Here is a 13,058-nt window from a genome sequence, read left to right as displayed (position 1 = left end):
GAAAGCCTCAGCTAAAAACCCCACTATCTGTATTATCATACAAGGTGGAAATACATAGAGATTATACAAAGCCTTAGCTCTCACAGCTTGCCAGCTCTTAGTACAATCCTCATAGATGCTCACAGAAATCTTGGCTTCTCTCTAACCTTCCTCTCTACCCTCCAAGCTCCTATTTCCTTGCACTATTCCTTGTGGATGATTCCATGTTACCAAGTGGAAAACTGATCTCACACACTGTCAGAACTGCGCAATCCTCAAGGAATGATGCCCTGACTACATGCATGAGTTTTCTTTATAAGAAAACACATGAAACTGATAGTACACTATCCTTGACTTTAATGTCAACTGGGTCTTTCTCAGAATAGACATGCATGAGTTTTTGATGAGGGAATATTTAGTTAATTGGAGTAGCACTAGTTGAGTGCATGCATGCATCAACTAACTGTTAACTCTCTATTAGTTCCTCAAATAGTTTGGAACTAATTTAACTAGACTTAACTCAGTAAACTGAGTTAACTAATTAAAACTAAAATATAATTCAATCTTATCTCATTAATTTAAGGGATAACTCTTGCATGACTTCAGAAAGACTTCTAACTTGAACTTCTCCAACTAATTAATTCAAAATAAATTAATTAATTGTTTCCAAGTAGTTGTTAAGACTAAATTCGATTTTAATTCACAATTTAATTCAAGGACAAATTAAATTGGAATATTCTTGTTTCCACATTTCAAAACTCCCTCTCAATAAGAAAGGGATTATCTGCCACCCCGATCCTCTCTCTATGGGTCTCGAATTTACACTTCGACAATGCCTTTGTCAAAATGTCAACATCTTGCTCCTCTGTCAAAATATACTGTAGCAACATGATCCTCTGTGCTACATAGTCTCTAAGATGATGATATCGGATGTCGATATGTTTGGACCTATCATGAAATACTGGATTCTCAGAGAGTTTGATACAACTATGATTATCACAATAGATCAAGGTTGGATCCATCCTCTGATCAAACAAACCAACTAGGATTTTCCACATCCAGATGGCCTCACATGCTGCTTGACTTGCAGCCATGTATTCTGCCTCTACCGAGCTGAGTGCAACCAACCTCTGTTTCCTATTGTACCAGGAAACTTCCACTAACCCAGGGTTGAAAATCCCTCCTGATGTGCTCTTATGATCTTATGGACTCCCTCCCCAATCTACATTAGCAAAGCCCAGTAGCTTCACTCCCTCTGTCTGTATGTACCATAATCCATACTGAGATGTTCCTCTGAGGTATCTCAATACATGCTTTGCCACCTTCCAAAACATATTGGTAGGCTGAACCATCGCTTGAATCAGCTGGTTCACTGAATAGCACAAATTTGATTGTGTGTTCACTAAGTACATCAGTGAACCAACAAGTTACTATACACAGTAGCTTCCACTACTTCTCCTGAAGTAGCATCCTCCTTCCTCTAGTTACCAGCTAGAGGAGTCTGCATGGGTGTTATAGACATTTTTGGGCACTGCAACCCCAATCAAACATGTCCATAAACCAAGGGCTCCTAAGTCCCTAAAAGTGTTGTTGCATCCCCTAAAAGAAGAAGGTCAGCTGATTACACATCTCCCAGAAGTTCTCCATGAAAAAATACTCAGAACTGGTCAAAACTAGACCATCTCACCTGCTCCATGGTCAAGGTGCGATGCATCCCACCTAAATGCACACAGGAGGTGCAATGCATACTGAAAATCCCTTTTATGGGGTGCGATGGGCGAGAGTGGACAAATGGCAGAGACAGTTTGCGAGGTGGATGATCATGGAATCTTCCAGAAACTTCTCCTATGACACTTGCCTCTCTAAATTCGCCTAGGGATGAGTAAGAGATCATCAATCTCCAAGTGGAATAAAGAACTGTCAGAGAGAGGACACTAATCAGAATCCCAGAAGCTGACTCACCCCCCTGCAATCATCTATATATTGATCCCTCATCCCATAGATCCAGAGGCTGGAATTTTGTATCTTGTAAGGAAGTGTTGTTGATTTCTTGTTGGAATATCATAGTGTTGGGTGATCTAAGCTTTTCATGAGGTGAAAGAAGGGCTTTCATGCTGGAGGATGACACTGGGTCAGAATAATTGGTTGTAATCCTCTTTGCTACTCTTGATTATTAATAAAGCTATTCAAGTTTTCCTCCACATTTTTGTATGTTTGATGATATATGTGTTTGTGTGGTCAATATATATATGGTCCTATATTGTTTATGATTGTAGATCTCTGTTCTTCGATAGTATTATGCTGCTTTGATTCCACAGGTTCTCTTTGAAGCTGGGTAGACGAAGGAGAAGCGGCAAGGATCTATCAGAAGGGAGAGGAACCGAGCAAGGAACCAAGCGCAAGACTGAGGTTGGTGTCCTTTATTCCACTCTTATCTACTTCCCATAAAGGAAAACGAAAGTGGTTTTAGTTTGTTTGTTTCTAAGATAGCTACCAGTCTTAGTGGGACTAGCAGATCCGAGTGGACACTAGATTTCCCGATAACAAAATGGCAACTCTGTTGGGGAGTGAATAGATTGTTTGTTTGTCCATATTTGTTTGTTTTATAAACTTACAGACAGAGCCTGAAGTCAAGCCAGCTAGCCTTTGAACTGCATTCACTATGCAAGTGCAAAGTAGATCAATACTGCTTTAGTCTATCTCTGGGTTTTGTTTATAAACTAAACAATTGATTTTCAAACCTTTCTAATTGCCCTAGTGGTGGCTCTAGTAACCTCATTAGATTAGCCCCTGTGATTTCTATTTACTGTACATCATTTTCTCAGCCTAAATCCCTGGACTGAGTTGCAAACTGTGACCAAGAGCCAAGTAAAGTCTCGTCCTGGTACCATCCCACCCAGTACACTACTGGGGGTGGGATGCATCACACTTCCCGTGTGCAGTATGTGGGATGCATCCCTGTTTCCCTATATTACAGGTGCGATGATCAGAAAAAGTTAATTTTACCTCCAGGTCTTGGTTTTTCTTCATTCTTTTCAGCTCTATTCTGGAGTTTTGTTGTCTATGATCAGTATACCATTGTGGAAACCCCCTTCCTTTCCATCATTCTACCTCCATTGTGCAAATAACTGTGAATGTTTTTATGTATTTTCCGCCATCTTCGGTTCTCTTCTACAAAGTAGTAGCATAGTCGAACTGTCATCTTTTGATTTGGAACTGTCGCAAGTGTCGTTTTCAGTCAAAGAAAAGAATCCTATTGTTCTTGATGGTCGATTATAAAGTTACTCTTGTATTTTATTTGAATTAGTAGTTTTTCAAGTGTCGAAAGCAGTTTTCAATTCAAAATAGTAAAGTGTCATCATTATCTTCCTTTCGTTTTTGAAGAGAAAATTGTTAGTACTGTCGCTTTGAAAAGATAATTCAGATTTGTACTTAGCATTCTTCTTTTCATTCACACATTAAGAAAGATGAAAACAAATACATGCATGTGCATTTGCATTTAGACTTCTTGTTGGTTTGATTTAGGATAGTGCATCTAGCGTGTTCTCTCTGCTCTATGTTGAAAGAATACCGTCTCTCTTTCTTTAGTAGCTAAGATTTTCATTGCAAAAAGAAGATTAAATGATTGTTTATCATCTTAGATTGAATTTTAGGAATTGTACATCTACATCACACGGTGAACCTGAAAGGAAAGTTTCTTAAGAAAGATCAACTGTAAAATAAATTTAATGAACCTAAAAATGCTTTGGAACCTAACGCACAACATCTAGAAGTCTAGGCTAGAGATGTATTCCGGCGTCGTAAAGCCTGGTAAATGTCGCTTTCATTGTTGGTTGGGTGATTCCTCCTCTTTGAGACGACAAGTGCCAGTACGGACTTGTGCTCCCACGTATCGTCGAGTATATATTGGGAGACCACAATAGGCTATATCCTTTATCCATAGGAAGTCGTGTCTACCGCCCTATCGATCACAATGCACTGAACATAGCATTCGAGAAGATTGACTGCCATACTGTAAAACATATTCTGTAGTTTTGTGATTGGTTTGGTAATCCCTCTATCTATATTTCTAGAGTAGTCTCTTTCATTCCTTTTCAGACTCTTTAAAGGAAAAGGTCCATCTGAGCACTGTCACTTCAGGCTCATTAAAAATTGAAGGCGACTAGAGTCATCTTTTGTTTTTTCTCGACTCTTAAAAATTGAAAAAAGAAGTTGTGTCAAAGCATCTAAAATTTATTTTAATCGAATAATATCACCCTTCCCACATTGGTCTTAGGTTGAGGAAAATGGAGTCCACAAACCAAGGAATTCCCCTTGGAGGAAATCCTAGTCCTTTCTCTTCTTGGGGAGATGTTGGTGCACCCCATATGGCCACATTGTCGCTTCCAGGATTGACAATTGGCTTGCCTGTATGGCTCTTCTCGACCTCCGTCGTTCAGAACACCGTGATTCCTGAACAATCAAGTCAGCAACTGGATGATGCTAAAGTTACCCCCTAACCTTCTACTTCATCTGATTCTCCCTCTCCTCCTTCCTCTTTGCTTGATAAAGCTGGTGAGGCCCAACACCAAGTAACTAAGAAGAAGAAGGAGAAGAAGAAGAAAGAGAACAAGAAGAAGGAGCCAAAGATGAAAGGGGGGAACCATGCATCGTCTAGCGAAAATCCACACACTGCACCGACCAGGCCTAAATTTCCATGTGTCATTTGCAAAGGAGACCATTACCACTGAGATTGTCCTTGCATCCCTCAGATTTTAAGGGAATGGTCTCCTCGTTTGCACAACCTGGTGTCATCAACCTCTGAGGACCATGTTGAAAGTACACCGTCAACTAGTGAAAGCGAAGCACCTAGAAAAAAAGGAAAATGTAGGTTTCCTTATAGATTGTGTGAAGGCAATCATGCCCTCCACTGTTGTCCCTTCCTAGACGAAGCTAAAAGAGTTTTGGATGACCATCTGGTTTCACCGTTACAACTTCCTCCTAGATATAAGAACCTCTTGCCAAGTCCATCACTGGTTGGAAATCCGACCGACACGCCATTGTGTCCGGTTGAAGCATCTGTCATTGAAGATAAACCTGCTGAACCCATACCAGACAGAAGTCAAAAGGTTGAGGCGGCAGTCGACCCGGTCTTGTCTTCGGAAGGTCCATCTTCAGATGACGCAATCACCGAAGAGAATGAGAACGACACCGTCCAAATTCTTTTCATACACATTGACTTCGATGAACATGGGGGTAGTCTACCCGTTCCTTTACTACAGGAAGGAAGTTCGTCAGAGTCATATCCGGCCGTCTATTCGGTCCCACCTCCAAGCAACCTAGTTGTTTCCTTCAATTGGAACCTACTAGGCAGACCCCGTTGACCGACTAGTGTACCATTCCGAATCATTGCACAAATATACATAATGGTCATGGTAGGTACGATCATAGATGAAGGGGCTTCTGTGAGTATCCTTTCCTCAACTGCTTGGAAATCGCTTGGTTCGCCATTGCTTCTGCTTGAGATGAGAAATCGGACAGGCTTTGACAAAGGAACCAATCAACCGTTAGGGATCCTTCCCAATGTGCCGATAACATTGAGAAGGAAAACCATTCACATGAACGTAATGGTAGTCTAAGGACCTCTGGATTATAATCTACTCCTTGGGCATGACTATATTTATTGCATGGGAGCCATTGTCTCCTCACTCTTTAGAGTAATGTGTTTTCCGCACGAAGGCAAAGTGGTCAAGCTCGTAGACCAGCTGTCATTTCCTAGCTCACACATAGCAAATAGTCAAATACCATCCCTAAATGGTATTTTCATGCAAGGAATGTCTCATCAATCTCCAGTTCGTCCACCTGATGAGCGGGAGTGATTCGGGAGGATATGACTGAAACCCAGGGGGCATGCACTCTGGTCTATTTCGGCAGGAAAACCTTGGGTATAGAGTAGGTTTCCACGGAGGATATATGACTAGTCTGACACACCCGTCCATTTAGGAAAATTGGATTAGACTGGAATAAGATTCCCTCATCAAAGTTATGTGAGTGGAGGCGACTGCGCCACTCACCTTTGTCTATTTCGGTAGACATCGCCAAGGAAGAATTTTGTCTGCAATGCGGATGAAAAACTTTCATATGGTAACCTGGGAATTTTTCGCTATACCTGGGGGCATGCAAACCTTTTTCCATTCAAAGCGAAGAGTGACCATTTTTCTTAGTTTGTAGTTTCTCAACACTTTAAACTCATAGGATTGGTCGTTCCTAACTTGCATAAAGAAAGGATCCGGGGCAAAGCTTTGTAAGGTGCAAGCTCCATAAAAAATGGCATCTTAGATGAGACATCCTTATTATACGACTGGCACGAGCAGTTTTAACGCGGAATTCAAGCTCGTTAAAAAATAAACATAAGCAATGAGCAAACGTTCCCCCAGAGTTTAAGCTCATTAAAAAATGAACCAATTTCCGGTAAATAACCATTGTGAATGTATTATCATCAGCTTTTGAGCCTTGGTCATGTTCTCATCATCACCTCCACTCCGTTTTGGCCGATTGTTCACCTCCATTTTGATTGTTTACCCCTTTTGAGGAACAGCTGCGAAGAGTGATCCTGTTAGCCATCCTTGTGACACTGCCGTGATTGGGAAATTCCAAGCCTTACCTGGAATCAGCTACTACCCAAAATTATCACTCATTCCTCAAAAACGAGTCTCCTTTAAGCTCTTTTTACCTGACTTGTAAAATATGAAAAGATTGTCGAGCGATTGGCCTCTCCAGCTCGTTAAAATGACTGGAAGTGCTATCCCTCCTCTAGATTTTAATCTTGTTAGACCTAAGGGATTATTACACAAAAAGATCGAGCGCTTGTCTTGTTCAACTCGTTAAAATTACTGAAAATTCATCCCTTTCATATTATTTTATACTTTTTCGGACTTAAGGCATTTCATAACGAAAAGGGATTATTGGAGTTTCCTTTACGTCCCTTTTTAGACTATCTAAAATTGAAAAGGACCGAGTTATCTTTGTTGTTAAACTCGTTAAAACCGAATAGCGACAAACTTGTCCATAAAGACAAGACCGAGTTTCACTGCCGCTAAGCTCGTTAAAATATAGCGACGGGTTTGCCCAAAGGGAAAATTATATAACAAGCATATGTTATCCTCCTCAAGCTTGACAAAACTAAAGAGGTACTGGTCAGCAATGAGTGGGGAAAAATTGGAAAGTAAACTTGAAGAAACTTTATTGGTAGCAAGTCTCTCTTGAACATGACACTTTCACTCCGCATCCGAGTCGGGTTGGGTTGTTCCATTCACTGGTCATATCACCATTGGTCCATCACACCATCCACATTTGGGGTTAACGCTACCAATCCATCATGTCAGTGTCACCAGTATGATCAAGACAAGTCGCTCAGAGAATTCACCTGTGTCTCATCCGCTGCAATACATTCACACTCCATTCTTTCATGACTTCCACCCTGAACCTTGTATCATCAGACCGTTTTCACCTCCAAAGTCATTTACTCCATTCTGTGTCGTAGATGTGGGATTCATTAAGGCCCTCCTACAGCAAGTCACTTTTTGTCGACATCAGCTCATTATCCAAGAAGTCGACTTAGGAACAACCCTTTCAGTACTTTGAAGCTTGCATGCTTCAATGGCAAGTTTCTCACTTCCAGCGATAGGTTTACATCAATGGCCTGCGACCGAAAGATTTTGTGTGGTGTTCGACGCCAAGTCCCTTATTCACACCACGTGAATTGTACTGTAGTACCTTGAGGGTCATCATCATTATCCGTGATTCCTCTTGCGCCTGTTAACAGCTTACATCATTGGCTGGTAATCAGGTGATGTCTTTCCATGTTTGACTCCAGAACATCTTTCACATGGATAAACTTGTACTCCGAGTGAAGATTGAATGAGTTTGAAGACCCTGGATCTAGTTTCATCCATCTGGGCTGCGATATATTCAGGAAAATAAAGACATCAAATGTACATTGTTGCTGCACAGATGATCATCCAAATCAAAGGATGATGACTCTACCAGAATCATCAGTCTCCCGCATAGACGGTTGTTTGTCTTATGTACATGAGAATGAATTTATAAATCTGAGCATGGGAATGCCCGCCTCAGCTAGATCATGAAAAATATTATGAAGATAATGTATTCTATTGTATCTTATTACAGGTCGCCTTCTAGCTCGAAAAAACTTCAGATCCTCATGATAAAGAATTTCACCCGACATCAAAAGATTAACGACCTCATGCTTTAGGGGGCAACTGTTATAGACATTTTTGGGCACTGCAATCCCAATCAAACATGTCCATAAACCAAGGGCTCCTAAGTCCCTAAAAGTGTTGTTCCATCCCCTAAAAGAACAAGGTCAGCTGATTACATCATCTCCTAGAAGTTCTCCATGAAAAACTACTCAGAACTGGTCAAAACTGGACCATCTCACCCGCTCCATGGTCAAGGTGCGATGCATCCCACCTAAATGCACATGGGAGGTGCGATGCATAGTGAAAATACCTTGTATGGGGTGCGATGGGCGAGAGTGGGCAAATGGCAGAGACAGTTTGCGAGGTGGATGATCATGGAATATTCCAGAAACTTCTCCTATGACACTTGCCTCTCTAAATTCGCCTAGGGATAAGTAAGAGATCATCAATCTCCAAGTGGAATCAAGAACTATCAGAGAGAGGATACTAATTAGAATCCCAGAAGATGACTCACCCCGATGCAATCATCTATATATGGATCCCTCATCCCAGAGATCCAGAGGCTGGAATTTTGTATCTTGTAAGGAAGTGTTGTTGGTTTCTTGTTGGAATATCATAGTGTTGGGTGATCTAAGCTTTTCATGAGGGAAGGAAGGGCTTTCATGCTGGAGGATGACGCTGTGTCAAAACAATTGGTTGTAATCCTCTTTGCTACTCTTGATTATTAATAAAGCTATTCAAGTTTTCCTCCACATTTTTGTATGCTTGATGATATATGCGTTTGTGTGGTCAATATATATATGGTCCTATATTGTTTATGATTGTATATCTCTGTTCTTCGATAGTATTATGCTGCTTTGATTCCACAGGTGCTCTTTGAAGCTAGGTAGACGAAGGAGAAGCGGCAAGGATCTGTCAGAAGGGAGAGGAACTGAGCAAGGAACCAAGCGCAATACTGAGGTTGGTGTCCTTCATTATACTCTTATCTACTTCCCATAAAGGAAAACGAAAGTGGTTTTAGTTTGTTTGTTTCTAAGATAGCTACCAGTCTTAGTGGGACTAGCAGATCCGAGTGGACACTAGATTTCCCGATAACAATGGAATCTCCTCAGTATCTCGTTGGCATACTTGCCCTGAGACATAAACAACTCCCCATCCTTCTGCCACACTTCCATGCCAAGGAAGTAATGCATGAGACCCATGTCTTTCATCTCGAATTCTCTTGAAAGGTCCTCCTTGCAAGACATGATCAACTAATCATCTCCAGTTAGTATGAGATCATCAACATAAAGAATGACAATCAACAACTTAACTTCCACCACGATGTGGTGCAGGATCGCATCCGCTTAATTCTTTGTGAAGCCCAACCCAGCGAAGTAGTTGTCTATCCTAGTGTACCAAGCACGAGGTTCTTGCTTCAGCTCGTACAACGCTCAAAGGTCTCAAAACCTTCTGGATGCTCTATGTACACCTCTTCCTCAATCTTGCCATTGAAGAATGCAGTCTTCACATCCATCTGATGGATCTTCCAAGCGATCTATGCTAATAGTGCCAACATAGATTTGATAGATGAGTACCTTGCGACAGGAGCAAAAGTCTCATCATATTCAATCCCCTTGACCTGTGAAAAGCCACGGGCAAAAAATCCTGCCTTATGCTTCTCCACACTACCATCAACAGCCTTCTTTACCTTGTAAAGCCAACGGGAACTCACAATTGACTTGTTCTCCGGTCTCAGAAGCACGTCCCAAACATTGTTACAGAATATGGAGTCATACTCCTCCACCATAACATCAACCCAAATCGACTGCTGCACTGCTTCCTTAAAGGAAGATGGTTCAGTCTCAACACATTGCCCAACAAGGGCCATGTATCTAGTGTACCTCTCAGGTGACCTCCTTTGTTTGTGCTAAGAAGATGGTGCTCCCACATTCTCTCTCGCATCCTCCAACAATTTGTTAGCTTCTCTTATGCGCTTTTTCCATCTCTAGATGACTCTGCTTGAGTGTATGTCTCCACTCTTGGAAACTCTACATGTAGCTACTCCACATCAGTCTGAGGCTCCTCCTCCTTAGGAACCAATAGTTCCTCCATAGCCTATAGTTGGAGCTCCATCTCAAGGGAAACTCACATATCCTTTTGCTCATCAAACTTGAGATCTTTGTGAACCACTGTCCTTCGACTGGTAGGCAGGTACACCCGATAGTTGTGATGTGTGTCAGTGTACCCCACAAGTATCCCCAACTCTGTTTTTGGCTCAAGCTTCTTCCGTGCATCCTTTGTACCACGACAATATACCGATGAGCCAAAGATCTTGAATTGACCCACATCTGTTCTCTTACTGGAGAAAGCTTCCTCTGGTGTCTTCATCCCAAATATGCAATGTGGGCTTCTATTCTGCAAATAGACCACTGTGTTGCATGTCTTAGCCCACAAGTGAAGTGGTAGGCCTTGGTCATGCAACATTGCCCGTGCTTCCCCTATAATAGTTATCTTCTTCCTCTCGGCCACCCCATTCTGCTACGGGTTATGAGGTGCCGTCAACTCTCGTTTCATTCCTTCAACTGCACAGAAGTACTTAAACTCTTGAGAGACATATTCTCCACCGTTGTCACTTCTCAAGGCCTTGATCTTCTTCCCTAACTCTTTCACGACCAAAGCTTTGAACTCACAAAACTTGGAGAAAATTTTGTCCTTCTTCTACATGAAATAAATCCAGCATTTACAAGAATAGTCATCAATGAAAATCACATAACGCCTTTGCTTCACTGTGGATTCCATCGAGAATGGTCCACACACATCAGTATGAACTCGCTCTAAGATATCTTTTGCTCGACTGTCTTGATCATGAAAGGAAGACTTGGTGTACTTTCCCAGGGTACAACCTTTGCATGTGTCAACTTGCTCAAGTTTACCTTTGGTAAGTCTTGTAGATATCTGCTACATTATCTTCAAAGCCCCATGATGCAAATGTCCCAACCGCCTGTGCCACAACTCGCCAATGTCTTGGCTTTGCACCAATTCTGCTTTCATACTCAATGATTCACAATCATCTACCTCTAGTTTATAGAGATTCTTCACCCGAATCCCTATCCTCTTGGTCTGACCCGTAGCTATGTGCCTTAGGAACGCGTTTCCTTTACTGAAGACAACATTGTAGACTTTTTCCTCCAACATTGTGATCGATACCAAGTTCTTCTTCAGTCCAGGCACATACTTTACATTTGTCAGGGTGATAGGAGCTCCATGCTCCCTCTGAAAAGCAACTGTGCCCACTCATGAAACACTATACCTTCCATCGTCACCCATCTCTATGTGCATCTTGAGGTCTTTCTCCTCCAAGGCACTGAATAAACTTTTATCATCGGTCATGTGGAATGAGGCTCCATTGTCAAGATACCAGACACAACCCATCATCAATGACACCATGCATGAGATGAGGTTAAAGTCCATTTCGAACTGAGAGGCTAGTGCCTCACCTTCCGATCCTTCTAAGGATCCCTTCTTGGACTTCTTCGATGGGCAATTAGTCACATAATGTCCCATCTTGTGACAATTAAAGCATTTTACTTTAGAAATGTCACCCTTCTTCCCTCCATGAGAAGAATTCGATTTGGAATGGGAAGCCTTCCCCTTTCCTTTCCTTGCCTTACTTTCTAAGGCCATATTTTATTCATCTTCATCCTTGGATGAAGAACCATCTTGTGTGCTCCTCTTGATCTCCTCTTGCATGAGATCCAATCATAGTCGTTCCCAATCTAACAGTTTCTCCCTTCCATTCACAGAGTCCTGGTAGCAATTCCAACTCTTTGGAATGCCAAGGAGAGCGAGGCTCACCATATCATCATCTGCAGTAGTTATTCCCACACTGCCAAGCTCATCTCTACAGGTGGTAAACTTGTTCAGATATGTGAAAATAGTATCGCCCTTCTCCATCTTGATTCTTCAAAGCTTAACCTTGACCACCAATTTCCTCTAGTCGCTACTGTTCTGGTAGAGGTCCTTCAATTTCTTCCACATTGAAAATGGAGTATCCTTCCCATGGAGACTTGAGACAATATGGTCTTGAACTCCCTCAAGGATGATCTATCTCGCCTTCTCCACACACTTCTTCCACTCAGCCAACTGTTGTGCATTAGTTGAAGTTGGTTTTGAGATTTCTTGATAAATGAATTCCTTCAAGCCATTGTCTTCTAATATAGCCTCCATTCTATCTTTTCATGCTATGTAATTCGAGCTACCTTCCAAGGCTTACTTGAGCCTAAAGCCATAGAACTCCATTGGCTAACCTTCAAGTATGATATGAATTCGATTTTCACCTGCATCCCTGAACTTCAAACTTCTAATTCTCTTCTTAGTATATTGTTCATAGCTCCAATACCATCTAGAAAATTTCTACAAATCTGGCTTTGATACCATGTAGAAAATCTGATGGTAGGTTAACGTGATAATGCAATATAAATCAAAGCAGAACACTATAACCTACTTCTACTATCAATTTGCATAAGCTTAAAAACCGGGTTGAATAATATAACTGAAAGAAGAAAAATCAATGCACAATACACATGAAAATACTTTGGGGAAAGCCTCATCTAAAAACCCCACTATCTGTATTATCATACAAGGTGGAAATACATAGAGATTATATAAAGCCTTAGCTCTCACAACTAGCTAGCTCTCAGTACAATCCTCATAGATGCTCACATGCAATCTTGGCTTCTCTCCAGCCTTCCTCTCTACCCTCCAAGCTCCTACTTCCTTGCACTATTCCTTGTGGATGATTCCATGTTACCAAGTGGAAAACTTATTTCACACACTGTCAAAACTGCGCAATCCTCAAGGAATGTTGCCTTGAATACATGCATGAGTTTTCTTTAT

This window comes from Pinus tabuliformis, chromosome 4_2, assembly GCF_031772625.1.
Source record: "Pinus tabuliformis cultivar Carrire ecotype Pingquan chromosome 4_2, CPIR1, whole genome shotgun sequence".
NCBI classification, from domain to species: domain Eukaryota; kingdom Viridiplantae; phylum Streptophyta; class Pinopsida; order Pinales; family Pinaceae; genus Pinus; species Pinus tabuliformis.
The sequence above is the reverse complement of the archived record's forward strand: the minus strand, read 5'-3'. Positions refer to the sequence as shown.